The sequence below is a fragment of the Mobula birostris genome, chromosome 30, assembly GCF_030028105.1.
Source record: "Mobula birostris isolate sMobBir1 chromosome 30, sMobBir1.hap1, whole genome shotgun sequence".
NCBI lineage: Eukaryota > Metazoa > Chordata > Chondrichthyes > Myliobatiformes > Myliobatidae > Mobula > Mobula birostris.
In genome coordinates this window covers 30,295,184-30,321,808 of record NC_092399.1, presented here as the reverse complement: position 1 = coordinate 30,321,808, position 26,625 = coordinate 30,295,184, and positions in this window count along the sequence as shown.

Here is a 26,625-nt window from a genome sequence, read left to right as displayed (position 1 = left end):
GTTGTCTGCGACTTTGAGAGCCAGATCCACCAGACCCTACGGCACCGGCCTGCTATGGCCAACACACCTGACAACCACATGCATGTGCCAGTGACCATAAGCTCTGAGGCAATCCAGTGGGCCCATTACTCTAGATTTTCTGACAGTTTTTTCTATGTTATTTTGAATAGGATGCTAGAGCATGCATCTGGGTGGAGCAGATGAACGTTAGAAAGAATGATTATGGCCCAAGTAAGAACTTCAATTTTTTATTCTTCTTGTGTTCCATTTTTACTTTTGTGATTTTTGGATGACAACTTCTCACAATGAGCAGTAGTTTCAGTGCTAGACTGAAGAATGAAATTATTCAAGGTCATATTATAATTAACCTCCACGCTAAACAGGTTTCCTTTTGTGATCCAGACTTGACCTTGGCATCATCACAGCCATTGTGATGATCTTTGACCGACACTTTCCTCTAATGTCACCATCAGACATGACCACAGGCACGTCAATAACATTGAATCTCCTAAATTATCTTGTCTCGGTTGCAAGGATCTGATTTCAGAGTTTAATCTGATTGGACCCCAGATAGTAACTTCACTGATTATCCTTGTTTCTGAAGTGTTGTGTTCCTAGATGTTCTAAAGATGAGATGGCTTGAAATTCATAACATAGCGGAAAAGTATCCCAAGATATTTAATTAGGTTATTGTGCAATACGAACTACTCTGTCGAAGAGCTGGAAGTCAATATATGTGCAATCAATACCACTTAATGGGGAGTAGACCCAGGGGCAATCAATTGACATTTACTTTGCTTGTTTTATCTCAGTCTTCAAAGAGCAGAGATGTTAATAAACGGTCTTCTGGTGTAACTCCGATGTACAATCCCATAGTATATTAAATATTTTACAATTGCAACTGCCTTCAGTCAGTATTTTTAATTCTACGTTTACCTGGCCAATGTCTTCAGCTCCTTTCTCATGACCTAGGAGGATTACCAAAGCATAGTAAATTGGCAGTGGAAGGATCTCTGTCTAGTCTCCACAGGCATGAAGCAATAGAGAAATATTGACAACCTTTTCTCTGCAAAATTCTCCCAATTAACTGGAAGGATAAGTGAGCCAGAATTCAGAAGAATGAAGGGTGATCTAATTGATACTTATGAAATGGCGAAATCCCTTGATAGAGTGGATATGGAGAAGATCGTTCCTATGGTAGGAGAGCCTAAGAGAAGAGGACACAGCCTCAGGACAGAGGGGTGTTCTTTTAGAATGGAGATGAGAAGACATTTCTTTAGCCAGAGAGTGGTGAATATGTGGAATTTGTTGCCACAGGTGGCTGTGGAGGCCAAGTTATTGGCTATAGTTAAGGCAGAGATTGATAGATTCTTAATTAGTCAATGTATGAAGGGATATGGGGAGAAGGCAAGAGACTGGAGCTGAGAAGAAAAATGGAACTGCCATGATGAAATGTTGGAGCAGACTTGATCGACCAAATGGCCTAATTCTGCTCCTATATCTTATGGTCTTATGGTCTGAGTCAATGTCTTCACCCAGTTAACATCTCCAGAAAGGAGGTCTTGATTTATACTCCATTGGCAGGCAATGTAGTTTACATGCTTGAAACCAGAATCTAGAAACAAAATATAGCTCTACCACTGAGGGAGAGGAAAATGGACTTAGAGCCTTGCAAGATCCCCATTGGTTCCTGGCAATCCGTGGCTCACAGCCACCCAGGGAAAGCCCTGAGTAAGTTCTGGATGAAATGCATCACTCATCCCATCAGCCACCACCTGCCCCACCAGTAGAAGAGCGTGGATCCCACATCAGCCTCACCAATCACCTCAGAAGCCAGGAAACTGGAGGGAAAGCAAGTCATCTTTGATTCCGAAAGACTACCTTAGAAGAACGATAACCATTTTGTGAGTGATATGGACAGTAAATAGACAACAGAGAAATCTTTTCTGGAATAGATCATTGGTGAGTGGCGTCTGGTAGAGGCTTGTACCCTTCTCAGTCACCTTCCTGACAAAAAACCCTTCCTAAGGTGCCAGGAACCCTCATTGCTGATATCACTCATTGCTGTCCCTAAGTCCTTTCACCCAGAACCACAGGGCAGGCAGCCTGTCATGGACACCTTTGCTCAGGTGAGCTACCTTTGGCTAGAGCCGCCGGCGTATGCTCTGTGTGTTGTAGGGATACAGGAATCAATCTCCCATTCTTGTTAGGTGGGGTCAGACAGATTTCCAGGTCAGGTAAATGTTTTACTATTTTAAAACTTGAGGAACATTTTACATCTAGTAGTTGTGAGCAGATAATCAAAAGTAATTTTTATTAAATGACCCTCTTAAATCGTTTCTAGAGATTTTGATTGGGTGTTGATCATTCTGAAATGTGTGGAGGATGGACAAGAGAGAATGGGTAGGCTATTTGGCTTATTAAACTTATGCTAGCACCTTGTTGGAGATTCACAAATGATCCCAGTTTTCTAATCTTTCCCTGTATTCCTATAAAAGATTTCTTTATCAAAATTTCTTTGGCTTTTTTGTCAACTGTTGCATTCTTCCACTCTCTCCCCACATCCCTGAATTTTTTTCTTACCTAATTCTGTTTTGAAGTCTACACAAAATCCGTTCCCAACACTTTAAAAGGCAATACATTCCATATACCCAACCTTGATCTCCACTGGGTAAACCTCAGCCTTCATTTTATTGACTCATATGCACACTGGGTTCAGTTGCTTGGTAGATTTTTGAGCAGAGCATCATTTTGACCAACAAAGATTCAATGAAAAATCGCCGGTGATAGAAAATCGTGGACACACTGGGAGTTCTGTGATATCCTCCACTTTCTTTCCAGATCTTTAGAAGAGAGCATAAGGGAGATTCAAAAGATGATTAATCAGGCCACAGAAGAGCCTGGCTCTTTGTTGCATTTGTTAATGTAAGGGGTTTCTTCTTTTATGTTACTGCGTAGGCTAATTAAAATGGCTTCTTTGTTATGTTATAATTGAAATAGCTTCTTTGTTATGTTAACTGTTGAGAAAGTCTTCCAGCTAGCTGTTTGTTTGGATTATGTTACTGATAAAAGGATGAATGAACCGATTGGGATAGATATTATTCTTTCTGTGTGTCTGTAAGTTATTGTGATGCGCGGGTTTTTGAGCAGAAGACGCGAGAGAGAGAGAGAGAGAGAGAGTGAAGATGGACAAGGTGCTGTGAGTCGGCTAACTGGGTCGGACCCCGATCAGGAGACCGAGGTCCAGGATGTTCGGCGAGGAGAGGAGACGGAAATGGACTCATGTGGAGCGTCTGGTCGACCACCGTTGTTGGTCCCAGGCGGCAGGTCAAGGTGGTCTGAGGGGAACGCAGGGTGAAGAAGGAGGGTCCCAAGCTCCAGCTGTTTGTGCACGAAGAGATTGAACTTTGATAAGTGTGGCGCCTTTTATTTTCCTTTTATATTTTATCTCTATTAATTGTATAGTTCCAGTAATATCTATAAACTGTAAATCATTTAATCGTATCTGGTGTATTGTCTGTTATTTGGGCGTGGTGGGGTACATCACACAGCATCCACACAAACTAATTACACAGTTTGGCGGGGCCGAGGGCTGTTTCCCTAGACGACAGCGAGCTGAGTGACCCTGAGGCATGCCAGGGGGGCTATATTAGTCCTGCTTCAACCTTTTGAAAACAACATTGTATGTATGGTGTAAATCCCCACAGGCTGTTTCTTTTTCAATAAATAGTTTCTCATAATGACTCCTCTCTCTCTCTCTCTCTCTCTCACAGACAGACAGACAGACACACACACACACACACACACACACACACACACACACACTCTCACCCCCATCCTGTCTGTCTGTTTCTCTGTCTATCCATCTATATATCTGGTCTGCTGTCAACTCCATCACAATATGCATAGCGAGCACATGCCCCAGCTTGTGACCACAGTCTGACCCTACCCTGGCTACCAGCCTCCCACCTGCCCAATATATTTCATGACCCTGACGATTGCTCCATCCCCTAGCCGTCAATGGTGGAATTATATCCAGAGACTCACTGATTCTGGTACTGGAGGGAGTTCCCTGGCATTGTCCTACAAACGGAATTAGACCCCATTGAAGTTGTGTCCTAATGTTTATTGAGCATCCAAAGTTCTGACACCTGAAGAAGGAGAGTGTTTCACGACCCAGTCCTGGGCATTACAGGTATCATCTCACTGTCCTAGGACATCATAATCACAGCCTGTTTGATTTCTCTATGAAACTCCCTTAGAGTCTCTTCCAAAGGCTTAAAGAAAGACTGATGAGTTTACAATGACCAAACTTGAAACGTAGGTTTTGCTGTCATGTGGGCATACAACTCAATTTCAGTTCAAAAATTATTGGAAGACTGTAACCAGACAAAGTACAGGTAATTTGGTCAGAGTTGAATGACCTCTGGATAGTGGAAAACTAGAGGGATATTATGATGGCAGATTTACTAAGCCCCCTCTCTTATAGTTAGCAAAGACATACAGTAACATCTTACTGAAGGGAACAAAGATGGAACGTGTGATCTTATATGACTTGGATGTTAATGACAGGTGGGCTATTAAGTACAAAGATAATACAAAGATTGACAGCATTGTGGAGAGTGCAGATGATTGCCAAAGGATACAGTGGGACTATAGGTCAATTACAGAGGTGGGCAGGAAGATGGCAGGTGCCCAAGACACTTACATAACTACATTGACATACAGAGGGATCTTGGTGTCCAAGTCCACAGCTCCATGAAAGTGGATATACAGATTGATAGGTTGGTAAAGAGGGTGTATGGCATACTTGTCTCAATAGTCGAGCGATTGAGTTGAAGAGTCAGAAAGTTTTGTTGCAGCTTTATACGACTCTGGTTAGGTCACAACTGGAGTGTTACATTAAAATCCTATCATAGGAAGGATGTGGAGGATTTGGAGAGGGTGGAAAAGAGGTTTTGAGGGATTAGAGGGGATGTGCTATAAGGAGACGTTGAACAAATGTTTTTTTTCCTCTGGAGTGAAGGGAACTGAGGGGAGACCTGGTAGATTATGAGAGTCATAAACAGAGCAGACAGTGGTATTTCTTTTCCAAGAAGTCAAAATGTGTAAACTAGAGAGCATGAATTTAAAGTGAGAAGGGTAAGATCTAAGGAGATGTGTGGGGCAAATTTGTTACACAGAGTGCAGTGGGTGTCTCAAATATGTTGCCGGGGAGACAGACACGACAGAAACATTTAAAAGGCTTTTAGATGAAAATGCAGATAGGGATGTGAATAGAGGGATATGGCAGAAGAGATTAGTTCAGTTGGGTGTTTAATTACTAGTTCAGCACAACATCATGGGCCTGTTCTGCACTGTTCTATGTCCATTCTGGAGTTCCAGACAGATAACACAAGCAGAGCTCAAAATGTGCATTCTTCACTGATTGTTCCTGGAATGTTCTAGGTACATGACTACTGCTTAGAAGCCAGTTGGTCATATGACATCATTCCTAAGTGGGTGACAGCCTTAAAACCATATTTTGTTTACACAGTCAGTAATACTTATGCCACAAAAGGGAGTGACCAAGTAATCTGATAGTCATTGCAAACGGAACACAGAAATATTGGCTAGGTCGAATAAGGACAATAGGTCTTTAATCTTTTGCTTAACCAATGCTTTTGGCAGGGTGAATCCATTAAATATTCCTGTTGAAAGACACTATCTGTACCAATGCAATTTGCCTTAGTTCTATACCAGCTTGTTAGCCTAGGTTATGCCAGTTAGTCTTGAAGTCAATTCATTTCATGGCTTTCTGAATCTAAAGTGCTTAAAACCTGTGCTAGGTCCTGAAGTCAATACTGTGTGCAATTAGCTACTGGGTGGAGGAAGGATGGAAGGAGAAAACATACAAATTGCCTCTGCCCATTCTCCAAGAGGACCACAACCTTGTTGTGGCTTGGAGGCTTGCGTGTCTCAATGACCCGGAGAGCTGTGCTGGCTGGGCTCAGGGCTTTATGCTTTGGCTCTTGGTAGGGTCACCAATACCAGCGGGTCAAAGGCCGTTGATCTCCACTAGACCTCCAGGGTCAGAGGTTCAGCTCAGCGCTGGTAACCCTGACTGGTAAAACAAAATTGTTACAGAATCAACAATGAAGAATACTTCTGCATCTGAGTGCGATGGTATTCCTGAGACTCCACCCGGGACTTGCATGACTAACAGTCATGAAAACCAAGAGGAAGCTACTGATGAAGGAAGCCCTGAACACCACCAGAGATGGAGGACCTTCATTGCTACCCTAAATGCCAGTGGCGTAACAGGCAGAAAGTAAGCCTCTGCCTGTGTTCTCTTTGGTCTTCGCTTGCAAAGAGTACTTCACAGATTGAATTTCAGAAAGTTAGTTTTACCAATTAAGTTTATTGATATCATCTCAGGCAAGAAGGAGTCATTAAAACTGGTGACTCAGTAAGGTAGAATGACCATTATTACTTGCATTTGTCAGACAAGATAATTCCCTTAAATGGGGAAAATGGTTTGAATCACCACAGGAACCTGATGTGACTATTATGCAAAGCAACCTAAGTAGTTTTAAAAGTGTAACCTGACAGGCTATACATATTGACTAGGTGCCCAAGTTTAATGTTGGCAGCAAAGCACTTAATATTTTGAAAGCCACTTCATAAAAATGTCCTGTAGTATCGGAACACAAGGAGTTAGTTATCTGCAATGCTGACGATTACCTGACAGGTTTTGCTGAGGAGTCAGTTTTTGACAGATCATGTAACGTTCATAGTGTTTCAGCAAACTACCTAAATATCCATGCCAAGGGAAGACAGGGCTTTGATAGCATTTTGAAACTATTTTGTTGAGGTATTTTCAGTAGCTTGAGCTTATATTTTGAATGCTATATACAGTGTCTGGTTTTGAGATGTTTTGGCCTTGCCTTGTACCCCTGAAGGAACATTTTGATGAAGTATGTTTGAAAATGATAAATCAAGTCAGGTCATGCATTTGAGAGGGTAAGTTCACATGTAATAAAGACTGCAAGCAGCATGTTCGATGGATGAAGGGGTTTAACCTCGTGAAGGTGATGAACAAGGGCAGATGCTCAACTTGAAGGGACAATACTCTGGGGCAGGATTGTTCAAATTGCATATATTGATTTTGGGATGTAATAGGAGAAAGCAAGCAAAATAAATATTTTTGAGGATAGAAACACTAATTCCCGTAAAGCCCACGAGAGAAAGTATTTAAAGACTGTCATAATTGGGAGCTTACTTAAGCCAAGTTATAATGAATTTGGATCTGTCCTGTGGTTTAATTGTTTTCACTTGTTTTGATCATTTGTAAAAGTTGTGTTTATTGTCATGTGAATGTGTGGTAAATTACAGGTACAATGAAAAACTTGTTTGCAGCAGTATCATGGGTATGTAGGTTCAGATAACACACAAGACGTAAATTATACTGTATATGTTAGTGAGAAGTGAAAAAGACTGTGCAAAGATATAAGTACAAGAAAAAGGGAACACACTCAGAGACATGTCCACATTATTGTGAGTGGGAGTCCATAGCAAGAATTTTTCGACAGATTGTGTCTATTTGATTCTTGCGTGGTTGAAGGTAAGGTGGCACTGAAGTGGTGACATGAGGGGAGGGTTTCTGAATAAGGGTGAGGATAGGACTGGTGACGTGGTGGGATATGGGAATTTGGAATGTGGTTGTGTCTAGGGTTAGGGCTGAGGCAGAGTGGAGGTGAGAACAGTATTGGCTGGAGTGGTGTTGATGATGAGGGTGGTTTGAGATTTGCTGATCATGATTGTTGAGGGGAGGGTTAAAGAAGTTTGAGAAAGAGGGACTTAAAAGGGTGGAGAATGGGGGTTTTGGAGATTGGGGAAGTCTCGCACCAATCTAAATGATATATTTCTGCTCTTGTATCTTAATCTCAAGCAGTGTGACCTCCCCACTGTCACCTATTGGTTGCTCAGGTTGGCTTCCATTCCATTTGCTATGGTGCAATTCATGGTGGCACGGCCACCAGTCATCCGAGGGGAACAACCCACCAAGGGTGTTTATTGCAGTGTGCGCTGCCCAGGGGCACACACCTCTTCAGTGTATGAGCAGCCAGGGAATATCGCTCCAACAACTCTTCAACCTCATTGCTTCTACTTCTTAATCTCGAGCCAACCAGCAGTATGGGGATCTATCTGATACAAACGGTTCCGCTGTCCTCAGAGAGAACTTGGTACGGAAGACATGATTTTGTCAGGGTCCCATTTCAGGGGATGCAGAGGCAGGCTGTTTGGATGCACTCCTGTCTGGGAGTGCTTTGAATGTTCTGTGGTGGTTGCAGGCTTAGCTTTGGTCAGGGAGGTGATGAGGGCTGAGGTGTCTGCTGAAGATATCTCAGTCTTTTCCCACTGAGGTGGTGTGGGACTACAACTAGTGGTCATGGGTTAAGGATGAAAGATGGAAAGTTTAAGGGGAAGATGACGGGAAACTTCTTCGCCCAAAGTCTCATGAGAGTGTGGAATAGCTGCCAACTCAAGTGGTGCAGGCGAGCTCGATTTCAACGTTTAAGAGAAGTTTTGATAGGTACATGAATGGTAGAGGCATGGAAGGCTATGGTCTTGGTGTTGGTTGATGGAAGTAGGCAATTTAAATGGCTCAGCACAGACTAGATGGGCCAAAGAGCCTGTTTTTGTGCTGTACTTTTCTATGGTTCTATGACTCTGTATCTGTGGCAATTGGGCCTGGATCCTGGGAGGTCACCTGACCTGACTTCCATAATCTGCCTTCTCTGAAGAAAATGTCAGTTGCTACTTTCCACATTCCTGACCACTTAATCAATAATTGTATTGAAAGCAATTCAATATAACAATACTTACAGCTCCACTCCAAAGTCTGGAATGAACACCCACCTTCATTAATCAGAATCAGGTTTATTATCACCAGCATGTAATGTGAAATTTGTTAAGTTAGCAGCAGCAGTTCAGTACAATTCATAAACTAGCAGAGAGAGAGAAAAAAATAAAACATAATAATAAATAAACAAGTAAATCAATTACATATATTGAGTAGATTATTAAAAACTGTGCATAAACAGAAATACTGTATATTAAAAAAATTGAGGTAGTGTCCAAAGCTTCAAAATCTATTTTGGAATCGGATGGCAGAGGAGAAGAAACTGTTCAATAATTACATTTTGTTCAATAAGTGATACCAAAGTATTGAGATCCCCACTATCCCACTGTGCTATCCTAAGGGGCTCAAAAGAATGAAGCAAATTTATCTGTAATAATGTATTCCATGAATTTAAATGCCTCGCTGGGCCATATTTATTGATGTAGGGTGAAACACATTGACAGGTTATGGGTTAATGTGAACATTTTCAGCTTCAGACTGAAGGATTATGACAGCTGTCAGGAAGCAGGGAGGCTGGGTCTGTGATCTAATATTGCTGTGGCAGAAGTATTCTGCTGTAATTGAGAATGGCAGCTTCTCCACAGGTATGGGCTTTGTTGTCTCGTGTGATCTGGACAAATCAACTGAAGAAGAGGAAGGATAAGCTTTGAAACTCAATTTTTGCATCCATTGTGCGTTGCATAAAGGAGTAACTTCAGACTGGATTAATCTTCTATCTTCACTGATTGAAGTTTTATTTTGTGTATGGCAAAGTTCCCTGTCTTATTTAATCCCTCCCTCTCCCTCCTCCTTTACTTAAAAAGGCCAGGGCAGACAGTGGATGACAAGTTTCTTGAACAAACTTTTAATCTATCGCAGTTCCTTCATCCTCAAGGGAGGGCAAATTCAACTTTGTCAGAATACCTTCCTTCTAAATCGGTCATGTTTCAAGAGGGAACTGTAGTTCCTCCAACCCAACTAGGAAATGGCAGTAAGTGCGGGTAGTGCCCCAAGTAGATGTTAATACACCCTTTTTAAAACATTAGTCCTTGTTCTGATCTCTGCTAAGTCTGTAGATAATTTTAATTATGTCCTATATCGAGGTTTGTGTGTGCGTTTTAGACTAGGACGAATTGAAATCCTTGCCACTTAAACAAGTGCAGTGCTCCATTAAGAGCTGGAAGATGTTGATTGTCTGCCTGCCTGTTATCATGGTGCTTGCTGCATACCTGCGCACCTTCAAGGAGTGGGAGAATTTCTGTGGAATAAGGTGACCTTGGGACAGAAGAGCAAGGCAGGTGTTGCCCTGTATTCCCAAGCAGATAATGTAATATTGTGAGAGTTTCCCCATCACATCTGGGCATCTCTGGAAACCTTCACATGGCTTATAATTCTTCTACACTAGCATGGTGCAATGCTGGTCTTAAAATGTGTGTGTTAATCTTTCCTCCTTATCCTGTTTGATCTTAAATTGTCTTTTGGAAAACATTTCCCAGGAGGCTGTGACCTCCTGGTGAAATTCAGTCAACCTTTTTCAAGTGGGAGGTCAGCGACTGATGTTTCTTCTAAGCACCAAATGTCATACATCGTCCATTTCATTCTGCGTTGGAACCTGTCCACAGAGGGATGAAATTCATTCACTCATGTGGATTACAGTCAGTCTTTCCAATCCCAGTGTGATTAAGTTCCTCCAGACACACACCACTCTCCCAAGATCTCAGCTTTTTTTCCTTCTCGTTCAAAATCTTCTGCTTCATGGTTTTGACTGAATTGAGCCTAAACTTTGCATTTTCCTCTCTAATGCTCCACACATCTGCCTCCTTTTGTTAGATGCTCCATGAAGCCGATGGCTTCGATCAGACAAATTATTGTTGCAGCTTTGTGTATTTTATCTGATTGTTCCCTGTGAAGTACAGTAGGACATTATATAATCTTAATGCTGTTCTATGGACGTGTGTTATTATTGCCTTTGAAAGCTTATCCAACCAGAAGAAAATCAGAAAAGCTAGAAATACTCAGCAGGTCAGGCGGCATTTGTGGGGAGAGAAACATTGACCTCAAACGTCAATTCTGTTTAATAAAGATGAACCTGGTACATAAGGGGTAGTGGAGGTATAATTTATCCATCTGTCCTGATCACCCCACCCTTGACTAAGCTGTTCCACCGTGAACACGATCTGTTATGAGTCAACATGATGCTTTCAGATCAGGTCATGCATAGCACATACCTCTGCCCAGGTGTGTTTCTGGGGTATAGGGGCTAGCGACCCTTGTACCTGTTTTGTGTTCTATCACTGAGCAGCAGTGAACCATCTGGTTGGCCTTTCAGAGTTCTCTTTGGGCACTGGTTGACTTGATCAGCATTTCTGATCTGGCTATTGTTCACGATTGCACTTAATGAAAAAAAGCGTACTGTAATGCCATGAGGAGATACAATCCGTACTAAATCACTGATCTCTATATATGCTGAGACACTGTAATTTTCTGTAGCATGGTCCTGCAGCCAACACGCAAAGATCATAAATGTGCAACTAGATGCTCCCATGCAGTTGGAGACACGGAGCCAACTCCACTACAGGCCACATTATTTAGCCTGCCTTCTGTTGTGATTCTGTCAGCCTCTTGAAGAGGAAATAATATTAACCCATTCGCATATTTGGTAAAGGTGCAAAGGTGTTTTTAAAGGGATTTTAGACCAGCTTGATTTCTCTTAATGTACATCGAAACACCAAAGCATTGAATGAAATGCGTCATTTGCATCAACGTCCAAAACTGTACGGGGATGGTGCTGTGTTCAGTCTTCAAATGCCGTCATACTTCTGGCACCAACATAAACATGCCCACAATTTACTAACCCTAACCCGTCTTTGGAACGTGGGAGGAAACTGGAACACCTGGAAAAAAAACCCCACGCGGGCATGGGGAGAACGTACAAACTCCTTACAGACAACGGTAGAGATTAAAACCCAGTCACAAAGTGTTTCATTAACTGCTACGCTAAATGTTCCACCAGCCATTCTGGGAAACAGCAGCCAACACCAGTGCAGTGGTCACAAACCCCTCTTCTAGGAAGTAAGGAGTTGAGTGATGCATCAAGTTCCTTAGCACAAATTCCGCGGCAGAGGTTTTGGGCTTTGACCTCCTCACAGGCAGTAAGGGAGCCATCAGCAATATCCTGGCCACCGGTGATACAGTCGAAAGTGGATGTCACTTGAAGACCCAAAGTGCAACAGCGGCCCTGAGTTCTAAACCAGCTAAACCTGCCCAGAGCAACACCAAATGCTGGAGGAACTCAGCAGGCCAGGCAGCATCTATGGAAAAGAGTAACCAGTCGATGTTTCGGGCCAAGACTCTTCTTCAACCAGAAAGGAAAGGGAAAGTCAGGATAAGAAGGTGGAGGCAGGGGAGGAAGAAGTACAAGGTGGCAGACGATAGATGAAACTGGGAGAGGGGGAGGGGGTGAAGTGAAGAACTGGGAAGTTGATTGGTGAAAGAGATAAAGGGCTGGAGAAGGGGGATTCTGATAGGACAGGGTAGAAGACTATGGAAGAAAGGGAAGGGGGAGGAGCACCAGAGGGAGGTGATGGGCAGGTAAGGAGATAAGGTGAGAGTGGAAAACAGGAATGGGGAATGGTGAAGGGGGGAAATCTATAGCAGTTTGTGTAATCCGCCCAGATCTATTGTAGGAGAAGCCATATTTTCACATGGCATTCCAGGATGCTGTTAACTGGACCAATAGACTGGACACAAGAACAGGAGCAGGAGTAGGACATCAGGCTCCTTAAGGTTCAGTATGACTCTGCTACAACTCCACCAAACTTTTAATTTTTCAATTTTTTCAATTTTCAATCTTTCAATTTTTCAGCTCTGAATTCCCCAGTCTTTCAAATTCTTACTATCTATTTTGCAACTTAAAAGTTGGAATTCACCACTCTGTACAGGCCTCCATACACTACCCTCTGGGAGAGGACATTTCTACGCTACTCAGTTTTAAATGATTAGTCCTTATTTAAGTGACCTTGACATCCAAACGTGAGATATTTCAGAAAAAGAAGAGAAGTTCAAGAGATAAGCTGTTAACTTTTACTTTTCTGTTGATATTTGGTGGACTCGACAGCCCAGGTTCTCTCATAGTACCTACTCTGCATTTCCAGGTAAAAATACTTAAACGGGGAAAGATTGTTGTAAGTTGGTTCCATTATCTGAAATTGTACAACAAGAGGTTTATATTGAACACTGTGGAATTTCCTTCACTGGCAGTTTTCATGATAACAATGGAGAAGCTTGGGAAGAAATGGAATATTTTATGTGAGACCACACAGCAAGCATTAGGCAAACAAGAGAAAGTCTGCAGATGCTGGAAATCCAAGCAACACACACAAAGTACTGGAGGAACTCAGCAGGCCAGGCAGGATCAACAGAAAAGAGTAGAGGCAACGTTTTGGGCCGAGGCCTTTCAGCAGGGCAACATGTCTTGGTAAGTGGAAAGTAACATTTGCTCTGCTAAGGTGCCAGGCAATGCTCATTTGTGAAATAGACAGTCTAACTACACACCCTTGACATCTAATGTGTATTATCATGGCCAAGTTCCCTACTGTCAGTATCCTGGGGGCACCATTGAGCAGAATCTCAATTGGACCAACCATGGCATGGTCGTGTAGTGGTTAGCACCACTCTTTACAGTACAGGTGACCTGTGTTCAATTCCCGCTACTGCCTGCAAGGAGTTTATATGTCCTCCCCGTGACAGCGTGGGTTTTCTCCTCCAGGTACTCCGATTTCCTCCCCTGTCCAGAGGCATACTGGCTGTTAGGCTAGTTGGTCACTGTAAATTGTCCCATGATTGGGCTAGGAAAAATCGGGGAATGCAGGGGTGGGTGGGTGACTTGAAAGTCCAGAAGGGCTTATTCTGCCCTGTATCTCAACCAACCAATCAATCAGTCAATCAATCAATTAATCCATAAGTACATCCATACCTAGCATGGCAAAAAGAGCAGATTGAAGCTGGGTACCCTGCAATGACCTATTCATCTCCCGGCATTCCTAGGCCTTTCCATCATCTACAAAGCACATCCGGAGTGTAATAGAATATTCTACATTTGCCTGGAAGAATAAAATCAACAGCATTGAGTTGAATTTTTTAATAACCAGTGGCATTGTAGTAATGTCCAGCTGAAATCCATCGGATGATTGAGACCTTTTGACGGAGCTAGTTGCCATTTGTTTATGCCAGTTGAAAGAAAACACTCCAGCTGATCCAACCTTCCAGCACAGCAGCCCATGGTTCCTGGAGCTTTGCTTCAGTGGGCGCAAAGCTCTGTGGCCCCTTTTCGACAAGGAGCTTCAGGCACATGTGACCCAACAGATTGAAAAAGAATGTTAGCTGTATCCTCCTTCTTATCTTTCTAACAATTACGTTACGCCAATGCCCTCTGGTTTCTGTGAAGGGAAAAAGTTATTTCTCTTTTTTACCTCATCCCTCTTATAATCTCTTACAATGGCAGTCAAGTTTTCCCTCAGACTTCTCTGTTCCAAAGAAAATAATCAAGGCTGATTATTTACTACTCATTTGCTTGCATCTTCAGAAACAGCTTTATTTCTATCTTTGATTTTTTTTTTTGCCCTTTCAAGGTTCTTTTGAAGACCCTGACCTGGAGTTACACTCTGACTTCAGTTCTTTGTGGGAATGAGACCCGCTCTCAGGGCCTCACAACTGGTCAATTTTCGATATGGCAAGGCTGTCGCCTGGAAGACCAGGGCGTATTCAGGGTGCCGGATTTTCGCGGCTCTGGAGGTGGGCTGATTCAAGGCTGGTGCTGCCGACTGATGGGCCGTGAGAGAACAAGGAAGATCAGAAGCCGGGGGTTTGCTGTTGGCTGTGTGGCCAGAGGCACAGAACGCGGAAAGAGTGATGCAACAGACTTTTAACACCATAAATCAGCGAATTGTTTTGTTATGTTTCCCCTCTCACTGTGAAACGAGGACGTTTCTTTTTCCTTTATTAGGGAGAGAGACAGAGCACCTGTGGTACGTCGAATTACTGGGTGAACGAGTAGTCGTTGGGAGACTACAAGTCTATGTCTTTATTGATGCTTTGCTACATGCTTGAGTGCTTGGTGGGGGATCGTTGCCTTGTTGCTGCTTGTGCATGGGAGGGGGGAGCTGGGGGGGCTTTGGGGTTCTAACTTTTAAGTCTTATTCATTCTTTGGGGCACTCCTTTGTTTTTGTGGATGTTTGCGAAGAAGAAGAATTTCAGGACATATGTTGTATACATTTCTCTGACATTAAAACGTACCTATTGAACCTATTGTCTGTCCAATCTTTCCTCACTGCCAACATTTTCCAGTGCTGACAAAGGTTCCGAAAATCTCCTCTGCATCCTTGCCAGTGCAATCCTTAAGTTCACTCCCTGGGCATTTCAATGGTAGAAAAATAATCTCAAAGTTCAAAGTAAATTGATTATTAAGGTACACATATACTACCCCTGAAATTCACTTTCTTGGAAGTATTCACAGTAGAAGAAAGAAATACAATAGAATCAATGAAAAAACTACACACAAAGACTGATAATCAACCAATGTGCACAAGAAGACAAACTATGCAAATGCAATAAAAAAACAAACAAATAATAAATTAATTAATACATGCATAAATAGTATCGACAACTTAAGTTGTAGAGTCCTTGAAAGTGGGTCCACAGGTTGTGGAATCATTTCAGCATTGACTAGAGTGAAGTTATCCACGCTGGTTCAGGAGCCTGATGGTTGAAGGGTAGTAATTGTTCCTGAACCTGGGGAAGTGGGACCTAAGGTTCTAAAATCTCCTTCCCGATGACAGGAGTGAGAACTGGCCTTTGTCGTCCTGTTGGGGATACAGTTCCAATAACCTACCTGTCAAATGGCTTTTATTCCAAAGAGGATATAGCAAAGTGATTAATTATCATTTAGGTGGAAGTGAACTTGAATGAGGTTGCTGATGCTTCGCATAAAGCACATTCAGGTTTTACCTTTTAGAGTGTAATGTTTCATGGAGCCTGATTACTGTTCCCTCAGTATGACAGGTAAAGGAACTTGGTTTTGGTTTGTCTTTAAAATGGATTTACTTTGGTCGTGTTGAGCAGAAATCCATTAATTTTTCTTCAAAAGGTGATGCCAATTTCTCACTGAGGTGTTCTTCCCCACAACCTGTCTGATTGGAGAGCTTAATGACCTTGAGTGGCTGGAATTACTCAATGCGTCAGCTTCATTGACTTCAAGAAGTGATCTTTCAGTCTGTAAAATAATGTATTGTGAGGAGCGAATGCTCACTAGTAGCATTGTGCTCAGCTAAGACAGTGTAGGTATTGTGACCAGAGCTGTACGTCAGAAAAATATTAACTGAAGTCTATATGCAAAGGATGTAAAATCGCAGTGAATCATTAGATACCTTTGACTTTTCAGCCAACGCTATCAAACCAGAAACAAAAATCCTTCATCACTTCAAAATAATTCTGATTTAAAGCCCTAACCGTACAGAACTGTGAGCACAAAACAAATCATTCAACTCAACCATTCCAGGGTTGGTCTTTATCTTTCACATCAACCTCTCCCCGCTGAAGTTAATTATCTTAATTCAGCAGATCCCTGTCACACTCCATTCATATCTCGCTCCAGTCTTTATTCATACGGAAAACAATTCGCTGATTTATGGTGTTAAAAGTCTGTTGCGTCACTCTTTCCGAGCTCCGTGCCTCTGGCCACACAGCCAACAGCAAACCCCCGGCTTCTGATCTTCCTTGTTCTCCCACGGCCCATCAGTTGGCAGCACCAGCCTTGAATCAGCCCACCTCCAGAGCCGCGAAAATCCGGCACCCTGAATACGCGCTGGTCTTCCAGGCGACAGCCTTGCCATATCGAAAATTGGCCAGTTGTGAGGCCCTGAGAGCGGGTCCCATTCCCACAAAGAACCAAAGTCAGAGTGTAACTCCAGGTTCCTTCAGTTAGTCCTGATGTAGGGTCTTGGGCTGAAACGTCGACTGTACCTCTTCCTAGAGATGCTGCCTGGCCTGCTGCGTTCACCAGCAACTTCGATGCGTGTTGTGTAACTCCAGGTCAGGGTCTTCAAAAGAACCTTGAAAGGGCAAAAAAAGAAATATCAAAGATCGAAATAGAGCTGTTTCTGAAGATGCAAGCAAATGAGTCATAATTTTGGCCATCATCACTCAGCTTTGATTATTTTCTTTGGAACAGAGAAGTCTGAGGGAAAACTTGACTGCCATTGTAAGAGATTAGAAGAGGGATGAGGTAAAAAAAAGAAATACCTTTCTCCCTTCACAAAAATGAAAGGGCATTGGAGTAACATAATTGTTAGAAAGATACGAAGGAGGATACAGCTAACGTTCTTTTTCAATCTGTTGGTCACATGTGCCTGAAGCTCCTTGTTGAAAAGGGGCCACAGAGCTTTGCGCCCACTGAAGCAGAGCTCCAGGAACCATGGGCTGCTGTGCTGGAAGGTTGGATCAGCTGGAGTGTTTTCTTTCAACTGGCATAAACAAATGGCAACTAGCTCCGTGAAAAGGTCTCAATCATCCAATGGATTTCAGCTGGACATTACCACAATGCCACTGGTTATTAAAGAATTCAACTCAATGCTGTTGATTTTATTCTTCCAGGCAAATGTAGAATATTCTATTACACTCCGGATGTGCTTTGTAGATGATGGAAAGGGCTAGGAATGCCAGGAGATGAGTAGGTCATTGCAGGGTACCCAGCCTCAATCTGCTCTTTTTGCCATGCTAGGTATGTATGTACTTATTGATTGATTGATTGATTGATTGATTGGTTGAGATACAGGGCAGAATAAGCCCTTCTGGACTTTCAAGTCACCCCACCCAGCATTCCCCGATTTAATCCTAGCCCAATCATGGGACAATTTACAGTGACCAACTAACCTAACAGCCGGTATGCCTTTGGACAGGGGGAAGGAAATCGGAGTACCTTGAGGAGGAAACCCACCCTGTCACGGGGAGCACATATAAACGCCTTGCAGGCAGTGGCGGGAATTGAACACAGGTCACCTGTACTGTAAAGAGTGGTGCGAACCACTACGCAGCCATGCCATGGTTGGTCCAATTGAGATTCTGCTCCAGGAGGAAGTAGTAGAAGTGGATACAACAGCAATATTTAACAGGTATAGGGACAAGAAATGTCTAGAAGGATATGGGCCATGCACGGGCAAATGGGACTAGCTTGGATTGTCAAAGGATGTTTTATTTGAGAGGCATTATAAGGTTGCTTCAAATGACCTTATGCTTGTGAGACAGAAATTCAAATATATAAGCAGCCCACTTGATTCATATCGAGAAATTTAAGGCAAGGAAAAAATAACTTATAAAAATCAATTGAAGTACTTACAGTTTCCTCCTCTCTAAATTGAGTTAATATTGTTTAATTTAAAAGTGGACACAGAGGTTTAAAACAAATCATAGAGGTGGTAGTAACCTTCCCCTTGTAAAACAGGTTTTCCCTCTTCAGTCTTTGATTACTGATAAGGTTGTGTTCTGCTGTTCTACAGGTACCTTTGAGACACAGCTGAAATTGGACAACATAGAGCCACTGCAGTGTCAAACTGAATCAAAATGTCAACAGCTCTTTGGCTCAGTTTGTGTTATGAATGAATGAACTTTGCTCTCAGAGAATTGGTGAGAGTGGGAGAGCGACAGAGAGGAAGAAAGAGAAAGAGAAAGCATGTTGCTTACCCTGGGGCAAAGTGGAAAAATCTGTCAGCATCAAACCACGCTCACATTCCCAGTGAATGATCATGGTCCTTGTGAGAGAATTACCATCTAATCCCTTTTCTGTGGATTGGATGTAATTCATAACAACTGAGGAAAGAAGAAGTTATAAGTCTTGCATAATACCAATACGACCTGATAAGATAATACCTACGGGATAAGAGTTTAAAACAAAATGACTTTAATAGTTTAAGTTGTGCCTGTTCTTCAGACCAACAAACATGCCAGCACTTTGAAAGGCTCGCTTTGTCAGCCTCACTCTCTGTATTTTATACATCTCTACAAATGTCGCCCTTCTATATATCCATCTTCCTTTTGACTATTGCTCTGTTTCCTTTCCGCAACCAGGCTGCAGAATCATAATGGTCCAATCTTCTCCTCTGAAGCTTTTGTCAAATTTTGTATTCTATGCCCTCCAGTTAATGGCTAGACATTTCAAACTGTTTAACAGATTCCTATGTCATTGCTGCAGTTGACAGGACAGAGTGGATCATGAACGTATGTCTACAAGGCACCATTCAGGGGTATGCCAGACCACTGCTTTCACAGTAAGACTGACTAACCCTCCCACCGCTCTGCCTTCCTGAGAGTTCTGGAGTCTCCTGACTAAATTTGAACAGATCCACTTGTGACTTCATGAAAGACATGAATGCCAGAATGCTCCTGGCCTTTGTGAATATTGCTCTGGGCAAATCCTCCCGGCACCCAGCCTATCAAACCCTTTAAAGATCCCTTAAGAATTCTTGATGTAAGTTTTGATGAAATTTCCTTACACCCTTCTAACTGTGAACACATAAAGTCCCAGTCTGCTCAATATCTTTTCAAAGGCAACCTTGGCCACGTGCCCAACACATAGCTGTGGTATAAGAACCACTATCCTGTGATACTGCACTAGTCACAGTCTGCCAGTCTGAGAAGGATCAGTTTTTTTTCCTCTCCTCATTTTTCATCCAGGAACCAATTCAAAATCCAGAAACACAAACATACCACACCCATTGGTTTCCCTTATCTATTGCACAAGTCACATCCTCAAAAAGTCAGGGGGGTAGTTAAGCATAATTTTCCTTTCATAAATCCAAATTTGGCCGGCTGGTGGTGTAGTGGCATCAGCACCAGACTTCGAGGCGAGTGGTCCTGGGTTCGAATCTGGCCTGCTCCTTTCATGCTTTCCATCCGTGCATCGAGCTAGCAACTTGGCCTGTTAAAAACACAGACAAATGCTAAAGAAACAGCAGGGTTAATCCTGGTTGATGAACCACAGGGTGCAGAGAGAAAGAACAACAACAAATCCAAGTTGACTGTTGCTCAATCCCATCATTCTTCTCAAGGTGTTCTGTTATTACATTCTGAATTTAAATCTCTAGCATTTGGTAGGTTGGTAGTCACCTGCCTTCTCTCTCCTTCTTTCTTAAATACTGGGGTCACATTTGCTGCCCTTCAATCCACAGGAGCAATTTCAGAGCCTGCCGACTCTTAAAAGTTGACAGGTAAAGCATCCACTATCGCCAAAGCTACTTCCTTCAAAACTCTGGCATATTGATCATCAAATCCTTAGAATTTATCAGCCTTCAAGCTCACCATCTTCTTTAGTGGTATGCTTTTGAATTATTCTTAGCTTAGTCAAGTCGTCATTCTCACTTGGCACTTGATACGCTAATATATCTGGCAGATTTTCTTTGTCTTTTTCAGTGAAAGTTCTTACCACAGCAACACTGCTGCAATTTCCTTATTGCCTATTTGAAATTCTTCTGACTCTGTCTGTCAGGGACCCACATCTGCCTTCAGCTCTTTATCTACCTACAAAAGCTCTTGCAATCGATTTTATATCCCTCGCCAGTCTGCACTCACATTCTCTCTTGCCGTTATCAATTTCTTGCTCTTCCTCGGCTGAGTTCTACAATTTATTTACTTTGTTGTGAATGCCTTCAGACTCAATACCCTTAATGTGTTATTTTTAATGTCAAACCTTCTGCTTTTCTTTAGATATTGTTATAAATCTCTTCTTTTGATCTTAAGTTTTTCTAGTCATCTGCAGATGAATCATTTTCCTTTTGGGTTTTTGTGCCATATAAACTTTTTTTTTGCAATTTATGGATTATTTCTTTAAAAAATTGCCTGTTCATTGCCTGTTCATCACTATATTATTTAATATAGAGATTCTGCAAACAGCTACAGCCATTCATTAAGTCCTGTGCTTTCTATTGGACTAATCACTTTCAATCCCAAAGTAATATTCTGTCACATTATGATCATTCTTTCCTCAAAGGCTCCTTGACAATAAGGTTACCAAACAAGCCTTCCTTGTTGCACAAAATGAGATTCAAAATAACCATTTCCCTAGTTGATTCCTCAACATATTAATCCAGAAAGCCTCTTGAATATATTGCATGAATATATAGGGTCAGTGTTTAACACAGACATTCTTATAGTTCTGATCAGAATCTCCAAAACCTGGGCCTCTGTTCCTCCCTCTGCAACTGGATCCTTGACCTCCTCACTGGAAGACTGAAGAGCATATGGATTGGAAATAACATCTCCACTCCACTGATCATCAACACTGGTACACCTGCAGGATGTGTGCTTAGCCCTCTACTCTATACCTATGACTGTGTGGTGGCTAGGCACAGCCCTAATGCCATCTATAAGTTTGCTGAAGGCACAACTATTATTGGCAGCATTTCAGAAGGCGTACAGTGGCGGGATAGATCAGCTGGTTGAGTGATGGAGCAGCCACAACCTCGTACACGATGTCAGTAAGACCAAATAATTGATTGTGGACTTCAGGAAGGGTAAGACAAGGGATCACACACCAGTCTTCACCAAGGGATCAGAAGTGGAAAGAGTGAGCAATTTCAAGATCCTGTGTCTCAACATCTCTGAGGATCTGTCCTGGGCCCAATATGTTGATGCAGTTACAAAGATGGCATGATAGTGCCTATATTTCATTAGGAATTTGAGGAGGTTCAGTATGTCACCAGACACTGGCAAATTTCTACAGATAGAGAGCATTCTAACAGGCTGCATCACTGTCTGGTATGGAGGGAGTGCGATGAGGTGGCCACACTGCACAAGGTCAAAATAACTTGTCAGCTCCATCATGGGCAATAGCCTCCCTTGCATCTAGGATATCTTCGAAGACCTTCAAAAAGGTGTCACCCATCATTAAGGACCCCATCACTAGGACATGTCCTCTTCTCATTGTTATCATCAGGGAGGAGGTACAGGATCCTGAAGGTACACACTCAGTGATCCAGGAACAGCATCTTCCACTCTACCATCAGATTTCTGAATGGACATTGAACCCATGAGCAATGCCTCAGTTTTTTCTCTTGTTTTGCACTATTATTTAATTTAACTTTATATATAGATAGATACCTTATTGATCCCAAAAGAAATTACAGTGTCACAGTAGCATTACAATGCACAGATGTACAAGTATTAGAAGTAAGAGAACTCTCCACACACCTCATTCTCATGATATTTTAAGGTGGACTCGAGGAAATAAGAGCAGGAGTAGGCCACCTGAGCCCTCAGACCTTGCTGTGCCATTCAATATAATCACGGCTAATTCATCTCTGACTTCAGCAGCTCCTCTGTGGCAGTTCCCCAGTCCCCAGATCTTTCAAAATGATTATCTACCTCCTTTTTAAAAATCTGAGGTACCAGAGATTCTCATATTCCAGAGGTTCACCCTACTCCGTGGAAAGAAATTTTTATGTACCTCAGCTTTAAATGTCCGCCATTGTGTCCTCTTGTTTGAAGCTCTCTCACTAGTGAAAACATCTCAAACATCTACCTTATCACTAACCCCTAGGGTTCTTAAATGCTTCAATAAATTCTCCTTGCATTCTTGCAAACTCAAGAACATGGGTCCACTCTTTACAGGACGATCCTCCCATCCTAGCATTCAGTCCATAAATCTCCTTTGGATTGCTTCAATGCTAATACGTTGGATTCCGGTTAATTGGGCTATTGGTGAACTGGGGCATCTGCTTGTTAGGAGAAAGTTTTTGATGAAGCTAAAAGCCGGGATTCCCTTTGATCATTTCGGAAACAATGCTGCTTAATTGGGGCCGGAGACTGTTGCCGACCAGCTTCTAACTAGCGTCAATTTCGTGCACTTGTGTGGCTGTTAGACACTACACCATGCTTAGAGTCAGTAGCAGGCACTTGTGCTCAAAAGGCAGTGAGTTTTGTCACTGAATTTTGGAGGCTGAGCTTAGGAGGGATGATGGCGCCTAATGACAGCTCCTTTGTTTGCATCTTTGGAAATGGCTCTATTTCTACCTTTAATATCTTTATTTTCCCTTTTCAGGGTTCTTTCGAAGACCCTGACCTGGAGTTGCCCGCAGGCTTTGGTTATTTGCGGGAATGGGGCCTGGTCTCAGGGTTCCACAACTGGCCGTTACTCGATATGCCTGAGAATCTCGATCGTGTCCGGAAGCCTAAGATCTTGGGGCTCTGGAGGCGGGTGGGTTGAGGGTCAATGTCACGGCAGGAGACTTGTGTGTTGTCAGGGAGGCCGGAGAATCTTTCGCTGTGGGCCTGAAGACCGAGGTCTTTGCGATCTTCAGACACAGAGCTCGAAAAAAGCAATGATATGGACTTTTAACATTGTAAAGCAGCGGGTTGTTGTTTGTCTCCTGCTCAATGTGAAAATGGGGGACACCTCCCTCTCCCTTGCCAAGGAGAAAGAGAACCTGTGGTTTGTTGAATTTCGGATGAAATGTGAACCCTTTGGGGTAACTTTGGTCTGTGTCTTTGTTATTGCTTAGCACACGCATGGGCTTGATGATGGTACCGAATCGCTTTTTTTTTGCTGGTGGGGGTCGCGGAGGATCATTGCTCGCTGCCGCTTACATGCAGGAGGGGGAGCTGGGGGGGGGGGACTTTGGGGTTCTCAAGTTTTACTGTCATTCATTCTTTGGGGCACTTCTCTGTTTTCGTGGATGCTTGAGAAGAAAAAGCATTTCAGGATGTATATTGTATACATTTCTCTGACATTAGATTTGACCTTTGATAGTTGTCGAGAAATAAGCAGTAAGACAGTTTAGAGCTGCTTAGCTTGCTGCGGTTTCACGCACTCAGGCTTGGAGACATCAGAAACGCCCGAGAGTGAAAATGAAACGATTTCACTACTTCACGGTTAGGAATTATGAAAAATTTGAAGGTATCAACAATCATCAATGTTACAATAAAAATGAAGGTTTGGAGGTTGCAATTGTCACTGGCATTGTATGAAGGCAGTCCACTATCTAGTTGTCTGTGCTGAAATTGTCATTTACAGTCTATCAGAGGAAAGTGGCAGCATATGCTACTCTGTCAATAACAATTAGGAACTAATTCGCAGTTCTATAGTATTCTAATAGTATTGATAGAGTTCCAATTTCTTCTGTATTTCATTTAAATGCATTATTGGCTACTCAGTCACACAGTAGTTTGTCTTTTCTTATATCTTTTTAACTATTTTCATGAAATTTCAGCTAATTGGGACAGCCATTTAACTGGGCCAAAATGTACTGTTCCCAATATGCGCCATTTAACAGGAATCCCCCATGCATTGATTCTTAGGTATGGACATCAGTGTAATAGGCAGCACTTCAGGCGTGGCTGAATACCTTCTTCACGTCTAACAAAACCTCCCTATTCCTGAGCTCTGACCCCAAATGCATGCCAAATCCCTTCCTCTATATCTAGTGGATTGGAACTTTGATGATCAGTCTATGGTTGCAGAACTACTAGTCTGTTTTTAGCCAATTGAGGTTTTCAAAGTATCCCTCTGGGCTATGCCTAAATGCACAAAGCAAGAGAATGCATCTGCTAATTTGTGTGCAACAATATAAGTTGCCAGCAACACACACAAAATGCTGGTGGAACGCAGCAGGCCAGGTGGCATCTATAGGAAGATGTACGGTCGACGTTTCGGGCCGTAACGTTGACTGTACCTCTTCCTATAGATGCTGCCTGGCCTGCTGTGTTCCACTGGCATTTTGTGTGTGTTGCTTGAAATTCCAGTCCTCATGTTTGTGAATATAAGTTGCTAGATCATCCGCCCTGGTGTTGGTTGGAACATACATATTGGTCAGGACACCAGGAGAATTCACTGGCTTTTCAAGGTAATGCCATGGGAGCTTTTACATCTAAGAGCGCAAACAGACCCTCAGATTTAATGTCTTGTGTGAAATACTGCTGCTCCAATAGTAATCCATTCCCACTGGTGATAGCCTCAATCGTGCTCGGGTCTCTGCTGCTCGGTTTGAACTTTCAAATACACTATTGCTCAGCCAAGGCTAACCCATGCCTGTAAATTTACTGACATCAGTTTCCTTCAGATTACAAGGTAATGGGCTGTGTTCAACAAGCTTTCCTGTAGTCACCAGCAAAGATGATATCTTCTTTTAAATCTTTGAAAGACCAGGCAGTACAAATCTGCCTGCCATTTTCTCCTCCTTGTGATCTGAAAATTGCTGGAGCAAGTTATCTTTGCTCATGAAGGCAAAAGAGATATACTAATTAGAACCTGCATACCTAGAATCATATTTTATGTTGATGACAAGCTTTTAGTTATTAAATCTCCCGCTGTCACTCCTGCATGGTGGAAGCCTCTTGCTCTTTAGGGACGTAAGATAAATTGCACTGAATTGGGAACAGTACACTTTCCACCTCTTGCACCAGAGACTTATCTACTTAATTCCTGTCCAATTTGCCACAAATGACTGAAACACTTGGATGTAATTTATCAAACTGATCTATTAGCCGCAGTTGATATTAATGTGGAGAGAACAGTCTTTGTTAAGGGTTTATTCGGACCATTTTGATGTCATAGTGAAATAAATTAATTTATTCTCTTCTTTTCTTTCCTCTCTCTGAGCCCCCTGGGACGTGCTTCCCCCCACCTAAAGACCAATTGGAGTGGGAATTGTTGGCACTACGCTCTGGCTTCTTTGAACAAGAGAAATGAGAAGAGCCTGGTCGTGCTCTCATAGCAGGGGGTACCTAATTCCTCCTGTACCTTATAAAGTGGCCACTATCTTTGTGGCCTTCTGCTGCTGCAGCCCGTCCACTTAAAGCTCCGATGTGTTGTGCATTCAGAGATGCTCTTCTGCACACCGCTGTTGTAATGTGTGGTTATTTGAGTTACTGTCACCTTCCTGTCAGCGAGAACTAGTTTGGCCATTCTCCTCTGACCTCTCTTACTAACAAGGCATTTTCACCCACAGAGCTGCCACCCACTGGATTTTGTTTTGTTTTTCGCACCACTCTCTGTAAACTCTAGAGACTGTTGTTAGTGAAAATCCCAGGAGATCAGCAGTTTATGAGATATTCGCACTACTCCTTTTGGCACTAACAATCATTCCATGGTCCAAGTCACTTAGGTCAGATTTCTTCCCCATTCTGATGTTTGGCCTGAACAACAAATGAACCTCTTGACCATGTCTGCATGCTTTTATGCATTGAGATGCTGCCACATGATTGGCTGATTAGATATTTGTATTGAAAAGCAAGTGTACAGGTGTACTGAATAAGGTGGCCGTTGAGTGTATGCCTCCATCTGATCTAGATTTTGGAGATGTTACTCTCACTTTGCTCAATGGGGCCAGATTCTATCCACTTTGTTGTCCCCATGTCTGTCAGATCCCCTTGCCCCAACCATTTCGATATGCCTTGTCTGGTTCAGTCCCAGGTGACATCCTGTGTTATGGCTCTTGCTATCTTGATGGCCTTTCCAATATTAAAATAAACTCACGCACTGCGTGGTACGCTTGCATCATGCTTTGGATTCTGCATAGTTGTGAGAAATATTTCCAGATCCTCAAAAATTTGCAGTTTTTAAGCACTCAGTCCAGAGAAATCGGCACAAAATTAACATTGAACGGATCTGATGACATCATGTCCAAGATGTGAACTTGTAATTATAAGCCTTCTCCTTCCCACCCTCCCCCCACCTTCTTTATTGGGCCTCTGCCCC